Genomic DNA, 8,780 nt, shown 5'->3' on the forward strand with positions numbered 1-8,780 from the left:
ATGCATCTCTCATATTCACTCTCTCTCTCTCGCTCTCTCGCTCTCTCGCTCTTTCTCTCTCTCTCTCTCTCTCTCTCTCTCTCTCTCCCTATCTCTCTCTCTCTCTCTCTCTCTCTCTCTCTCTCGCTCTCGCTCTCTCTCTCTCGCTCTCTCTCTCTCTCTCTCTCTCTCTCTCTCTCTCTCTCTCTCTCTCTCTCTCTCTCTCTCTCTCTCTCCCTCTCTTCCTTTTACCTTTTTCCTTGTTCCCTTTACTGGAAGCGGAGGACAGGTTCATTTGAGCTGCAATAATCACCACTTCAGTCGCATCATGTTTCCTGAATTACAATGGGGGTCTATTATTATCGCAGTCGGCCTATTATAGCGGCGGAGCTCCCACTGAAGTGGTCTCAAGACGGGCGGAAGGTGCTGCAGGTTGTTTGTGTTGAAAGTAAACACCATCTCCCGCTCCCAGGTTCCCTAATGGATACAACCTGGATGTGCTCTGTGCTTTTAGACAGACCCGCTGCTTCAAAGCTCTACCCTCACTTCGCATAGCAGTGCCAACACTCCTGCAGCGTATGCACGTGGATCTGCGTGCACTACCTGACACACACACACACACACACAAACACACATACATACACACACACAGACACACACATGCATACAAACACACGGACGATAAATCACACATAAACACAGACACACACACACACACGCACACACACACACGCGCACACACACACAAACACACACCCTTAACCCCATGCAAAAACAAACGCAGATTCACACACAAACACATTCGTACGCGTACACACGTACGCACATATATTTAATGCAATGTTTAACATGGGCACACACGCCACACACACACACACACACACACGCACACACACGCAACACATCCACACTTGTGTTTCTAATCACAATTATACACACTCACAGCCTCTGACACAAACACACACTCACGCACACCCTCACATGCACAAACACACACAAACTTGTGTCTCATCTGTGCACTCAATCACATTAACACTCGCGGCTTTTATCACACACTAGTACACGTTTGCACAGACACCGTTATGCATACGATAAACACACTGAACCCCTCCTTTTAGGCTCATCTGATTACTAACTATTTACCCAGTAAATATATGGTACATTTAAAGTTGTTATTGGGTAATTACCATTGGTACATAGGTAGGTAAATACAGACAAACAACATCATTATTATAGGGCTGTTACCAACGTTTATCTTGGATAACTGTGACTTGAATAGAGAGGATGTGTTTTTCATAATTTTTTGCATACTCTTCTAGATAGTATGAAATTATTTAAGTTAATACCAACCTAAAACATTTCAGTTGATTGGTAATATTTGAGTTTTTTCTTGATAATTCAGCTGTAGTTTCTCTTTATTTACCTCCTATTTACCAGTGGTAATTACCAAATAATATGTTATCATTTGCATTATATTTAATAAGTACTTCTTAAGGAGGGGACCAAAAAGACAGGGTTACCAAACATGCTAGATTGTTAACATACTAATGCACACACACACACACACACACACGCACACACGCACGCACGCACGCACGCACGCACGCACGCACGCACGCACGCACGCACGCACGCACGCACGCACACACACACACACACACACACACACACACACACACACACACACACACACACACACACACACACACACACACACACACACACGCACACACACGTGTACCAGTAAACCAGCACACTTAGTTTTGTTCACCCTGGAGGACTTGCTGCTGTATACTAAAATTGTGTGTTGCTTTAGACCTCTGCACCACAGTGAATCAGCTATGGGAGGGGGAAGGAGAAAGAGAAAGAAAAAAGATAGTCAAACGTATGAGCCACTCCCGTTCCAGCGGAGCAGAAAGAGTTGAATTGAGAAATGTCTACAACAAATATCTGTTGGTTGCTGTTGCCGTCGGTGACATGGACTCTTGGTTCACTCATGTTTCCCTCTCTCTCTCTCTGGCTATCTCTCTCTCTCTCTCTCTCTCTCTCTCTCTCTCTCTCTCTCTCTCTCTCTCTCTCTCTCTCTCTCTCTCTCTCTCTCTCTCTCTGGCTCTCTGGCTCTCTGTCTCTCGTTCCTATTCTCTCACGCATTATGCATCATATTTTTTCATCCAATTAAACACAAACACAGGCTGCGGAGCCATGAAGTCCGGGCGAAGTACAGCAGCACTGCGTGTTCTTAAAGACCAAGATAGGAAGAGAGAGAGAGATAGAAGAGAGGGGGGGGGGGGGGTTGTGTGCGTATGTGTCAGTGGTCTCACATGAAATTGACTTTTGCAAAGCAATCCCAGTGTCTGGGATTGCGCTCTATGCCTTTTGTTTTGAGTGTTTCATTGTTGGGATTTGAGTGCTGCTGAGTTTTTTGGGGAATGCTTGCCTGGGAGGTTTCATCTCAATGAAGACGGATCATATATGCTGCGTTTTTGTTTTTGGCCAGCGTTTGTGTGGTTTGCCTTTGTGTTCTGCTTTGTGGTTTTGATTTGCATAGGGAAAAATGTGGAATATGGCTTTCGGGAGAACAAACACCATACAGTATAAAAAATAAGAACAAACAACAACAATCCAACAGGGCAGTTAACAAGGCCTGCACCTGGTCTGGACACAACAGTTTCCCCAGTGTGCTGATCCACTCTGGCCTTGGCTGTCTGTGAAACGTGCAGATTGCACACTCGGAGAGGCCAGCCAAGAGAGGGTGTGAAAAGCCATGTTGAATTTCATCTACAGGGTGCCAATGGGCAGTAGGAGTTTCACACCTTTTCCTGAGGCAACTTAGTGAAGGATAACTATAGCAACCGAGCACTCTTCCCTCCTCAGAGCACTCTTTCTGATCAGCGGAGCCACTGAATGACTGTACGTTCATAGGTTTTATCCGCATCATTAACATTTACACTTACTGACACAGTCCCTTTCAAATTAATCTACACTGAGTGCTCGATGCCTACATAACAGAATCCAATACAGACATTCTCAGTGTCACCGAGGCCCTGGCCTCAAGTAGGATCCCAACTGGATTTAAATCATTGTTGTCCACATGGCTTAAGCTACATCCACAAAGCCATGGACCGGTTGGTGTGGGGGTGGACTGGTTGAAGTCCACAGAGACTGTCTGAAACTCTCCCTATTATAACTCCTTGCAGCATGCTCCTTTGAACATCTGGCCTTTAAATGTCTGCCCCCCCCCCCCCCCCCCCCCCCCCCCCCGCCCACACACACACACACACACACACACACACACACACACACACACACACACACACACACACACACACACACACACACACACACACACACACACACACACACACACACACACACACACACACACACACTCCATGATAGTCATGATAGTCCTCCAGAACCCAATGCTTCCTTGATCTCCATCTTCTCTGATGTTCTCTCCACCCCCCAATCCTACATATAAAAAATAACCCTTCTGGCCGATCTAGACATTCATGTTGAATGCCCCTTCTCCTCCCCCAGTTGCTGAGTTCTTCACTCTCCTGGACTGCTTTTAACCTCTGGCAACCTGTCAGCCACACCCTTGAGCACATCATAACGGATGAACAATCACTCGAAGCATACAGATCACGGACCTTGGAAACTCTCCAACCAAAAGGCAGCGTCCGTCGACCGTGCCTGATTCCCTTGAAAGGATCTTGGGTTCATCAACACAAACATCCTCTCCAACAATATCGCCCCCCCCCCCCCCCCCCCCCCCCCTCCTGTCCTGTCCCTTCCCACCCCACCCCCACCCTTGACATGGTAGTCAGTGTTCAAAACAATTCACCGGCTGCTGGTCTTGACCTTCACGCGCCACTCAAAACCCGGCGTGCTAAAAATTGTTTCGACCCGCCCATCGCCGTCGGTTCAACCCTGAGCTGAGGTCGATACGAAAAAAGAAAACGGACGTCGGCCTGAGCGTCTGGACACAAAGTCAAGCCCCACCGACCACCGCCGGGCCCCCACAGAGCACCAGCAGGCCTGCCACGCTGCCCTCCTCCAGGCAAGCGTCTACCCCGCTTTGAACGACCAGCGGGGACGTTTGAGACAACTCTCCTCCACCATAATCCGTCTTCTCAAACCAGCTCCTGTTTCCTCGGCGGCTGCCGAGGCACAGTGTCCCACATTTATCCTCTTTCTTTCAAAAAGGAAATAAATGATATCAGGCAGCATTCAAGCTGTTCTTGTGCTGCTGCATCCTCCCATTTAGCCTGCCCCAACCCCCTCCCCCCCCCCATCTAAAAAACGTCTAGGAATATACTACTGGATGTGTGTTGGTGGTAACAGGGGCTGATGGAGGTGGTAGTGGGTATGCGTGTGTGTTTGTGTACCTGTGTGTTTGTGTGCATGTTTGTGCTTGTGTGCTTTCGTCCTTGTGCCTCAGTGTGTATAACTGTGTTGTGGTGATGTTATTCAGTGTCCCTTAAATGCCGGCCGTGGATTGAGTGCTCCATGAGCTTGACTCAATGTCGCAGCATGCCCACTGGACTCACTAATGCAATTTGAACATTCGAGGGAACTCATAAAAGACATATGGTCCTTTTTACTTGAATAATAACTTTGGCTGCAGCAGTGATATAACAAAGATCAATACAAAGCACAAGCGGTCTCGTAGGACCACCGACGCGAGCATCAAGGATGCGCCAAACTCCGCGACCCACCTCTTCACAAAGCCTGTTACCTTCCAGGGGGACGATCTGCAAACCCAGCCGGGCGCGTCAGACCCTGTCAACCTGTCAAATCCCCTGTTTAACCGCAAATGGAAAATTAATTCCTCTCTCTCTCTCTCAGAGTGTGCTTTTACATTCACAGCACCTTTCTATTATTTGGAGCGAATCAACTGCTGGAAATGGAAAATCGATGTAATGATAGGCTTGGCGGGGCCGATTCAATACCAACTGTGCCTCCTGGATGTGTTTTTTAAGGATTAAGGAACGTACACACTTCAGCATCCGGCATGGGAGAACTGAGATACTCCTGTACAAACAGATTAACACACAGGCCCATCGACCCGCACACACACACACACACACACACAGACACACACACACACAGACACACACATACACACATACACATGTTAACAAACACATACACACACACACACACACACACACACACACACACACACACACACACACACACGCACACACACACACACACACACACACACACACACACACACACACAAACACACACACGCCCGCATTAAACATTTAGTTACTGTCAAAAAAACAAAGGTCAACAAGCCTTCTTATCAAATCTATAAACATTTGCCCTGAAGGAAAAACATAAACATGAAATATGATAGAGAGAGATGTAGTGAGAGTGAATGAGGGATAGAGTGGGATGAGGGGGGAGAGGGGGGGGAAGACTAATACAGACCAATGTAAAGTAGTGTGAAAAAATAAAAAGGGACAAAGGAGGAGGAAGGCAGGATGTAGTTATTCTTTTGACATTGTGCAGTCAAATGAGAGAGAGAGAGAGAGAGAGAGAGAGAGAGAGAGAGAGAGAGAGAGAGAGAGAGAGAGAGAGAGAGAGAGAGAGAGAGAGAGAGAGAGAGAGAGAGAGAGAGAGAGAGAGAGAGAGAGAGAGAGAGAGAGAGAGAGAGCGGCGAGCGAGTGAAGAAAAAATTGCTCCCACACAAAGTATTCCTAAAGGTTGATCGCTCTCTTTCTCTTTACCTCCCCTGGCGGGGGCAAAAAAATAATGAAAATGGCCTGCTTCCATGACAAATGGGTCACTCCTTGTTTCTATTTGCCTCAGAAACATCCCCATGACAACCCCCTCTGCCCCCCCCACCCACCCACCTACCCCCTTCCAGCACTACTCTCCTTCTCCCCACCATCCCAACCCCTCCACCCTCACGCTAGGCTGTATACGGTGCAACCAGCATGGCAGATAAGAGAGGGGTATGGTGCAGGCAGCAGCAGCAGCAGCAGCAGCAGCAGCAGCAGCAGCAGCAGCAGCAGCAGCAGCAGCAGCAGCAGCAGCAGCAGCCAGCAAGCGTTTGTCAGTCACTACAGTGGGCTCAACACAGCCCTTAAACACATTGAATAGTCTGACCGCACCATGCAGTGACTCAACATCATCACCCCCCCCCCCCCCCCCCCCCCCAGCCAGCACCGGGGGGACATGCTGGTATTCCCAATAGAGGGGCGGTGTGATTCTCCATGGGCTGGTGTGCGGTGCCAATATGGGATGTGTTGGTGCAGGTGGAAATAATCGCGCACCCCTGTGCAATTACAGTTTTTTTCCCGTCTTCTTTCTTTTGGTATTTTCCGTTTTCTTCCGGGAAGACAGAGCCTGGCAGGGGGTCACCCTGAGGGAGGTAATCGAAAGCAGATGACTCCGCACGGAGCACGATGACAACCGGCGGGTTACCGGCGGTAACGCGTCCAATCACATCCTCCCATGACTTCTTTGGAGCTATTACCTTTTTAGCTCCGCAATACTTAATGCTTAGTACTGAATAGAATTGAAGCAAGCATGCCATGAGCCAGAGCCTTGTGTCTGCTTTATGTCAAGGTACAGTTGAGAAATGAGTCCAATGTTTTTTCTTTTTATATTTGAAAAGTAGTTTTGAGTCGACTTGATTTCTATAAGGAGACAGAAGAGAACGGCCGCTGTTATATCATTCATACACAATACAGGACTGCCAGGGACAACAGACTGAACTTGTCACAGAGGCAAGGGAATCATAAGCCAGCACAGACACAAACACACACACAAACACATGGAAATACACAGACACACACAGACACAACCTGTAATGCAGCATTCTAATGGCTAGAGGTTAGCAAAAGCTCACACACATGCAGATCACACAGACACACACATACGCATACACACACCAGCACAGACACAAAGACACAAACACCAGCACACAAAGACACAAACACCAGCACACCAGCACAGACACAAACACACAAACAAACACATGGAAATACACAGACACACACAGACACAACCTGTAATGCAGCATTCTAATGGCTAGAGGTTAGCAAAAGCTCACACACATGCAGATCACACAGACACACACATACGCATACACACACATCGATATACACTCTTACACACACACACACACACACACACACACACACACACACACACACACACACACACACACACACACACACACATGGACATACACATACACACAGACACACATACACATGCTGACCAACACAATGCAGACACCCACTCACACACACGCACGCACGCACGCACGCACGCACGCACGCACGCACGCAAGCACGCACGCACACACGCACGCACGCACGCACGCACGCACGCACGCACTCACACACACACACACACACACACACACACACACACACACACACACACACACACACACACACACAAAACAAACAAACAAACAAACCTATTATACAGAAAACATATGCTCTGATCCCAATAGACACTAGGTCTGAAAAGAAGCTGCATTGAAATTCTTTACAGTGATTTAATTATCCCATTGGCTAATGACATTCATTATCTCCTGCCATTATCAGAACAATAATAATCTTCTCGAGACCCCTGAAAGCTCATCTGCATTGTACATTTTAATTGGAATTTTATGAATTGATGTTATTCATGTGGTTTCGCAATCAGTGAATGAATCTGTTACAATGCACATAGCTATCTGACGCAGCCATCACTTGTTAACACACAAACATCATGCTAAATGTCAACCCATCCCCGTCACTGGGATTAGTCCCTCTACCGGAAATCGAAATTGTGAGGTTAAAAAAAATAGAAACTGTCACCTTCCACTGTATCTGTCTTTATCTTCTCTCGGTCTCTGATCAGTCGAACACCACCACCACCACCATCCCTCCTCTATCTATCTCTCTCTCTCTCTCTCTCTCTCTCTCTCTCTCTCTCTCTCTCTCTCGCTCTCTCTCTCTCTCACACACACACACACACACACACACACACACACACACACACACACACACACACACACACGCAAACATACACGCACACACGTGCGCGCGACTGCGCACGAATGAGCTTGGCTGCATCGTGGAGCGGCACTTCTTTGAATCGTATGCGTGCTGCTCCTAGCGACGGCGCGTTGCAAGCACAGCATTCACCTTCCAACCTCTGACTTCTGCATTTTCTCGCTGAATAGCGATTTGAAGGATACACAACGGCTCCTTATATCTTTTTTTAACCTTTCGTTCCTATCTTCTGGTCAAGCAGAGGACCCTCGCGAGTGAGTTTGCCTTGATCTTTCCCACTAAACGTTTAATGCGACTCTAAAAAAGGACAAAGCTGGTAATTTTTTTATCAAGCCAAAAGAAAAGGGGCTGATCTGCGTCCGTGTGTAGAATTAACCCAGTGCACTGGCTGGTGATGAGGTTGGTTGTGTTGCACACCCGGCCGAGCAGCAGAGGAATATCGAACAACATCACCATATATCTGAAGAAGTCGAGCCAATAAAAGGACCCGCGGGGGGAGAAAAAAGCAGAGACAAGCAACACATTTGTGGGATCAAGTGGGACGCTGTCATTCCAACTACAATGCATCTCTTCAGTGCCATGTTCCTACTGGTGATGTTAGCCGTCGTGCCCTGCTGCCAGGTAAGACCCGCGGCCACCGCCAGCACGTGCACGCTATGAATAAGCATTCTGGAAAAAAGTTCGTAAAGCGACGTTGACCTACAGTCCGCAGGGTTTGTTTGTGGTATCGTCTGACTACGAACTAATGTCTATACTTGATGTTTGAGA

This window comes from Gadus chalcogrammus, chromosome 2, assembly GCF_026213295.1.
Source record: "Gadus chalcogrammus isolate NIFS_2021 chromosome 2, NIFS_Gcha_1.0, whole genome shotgun sequence".
Taxonomy (NCBI): Eukaryota; Metazoa; Chordata; class Actinopteri; order Gadiformes; family Gadidae; genus Gadus; species Gadus chalcogrammus.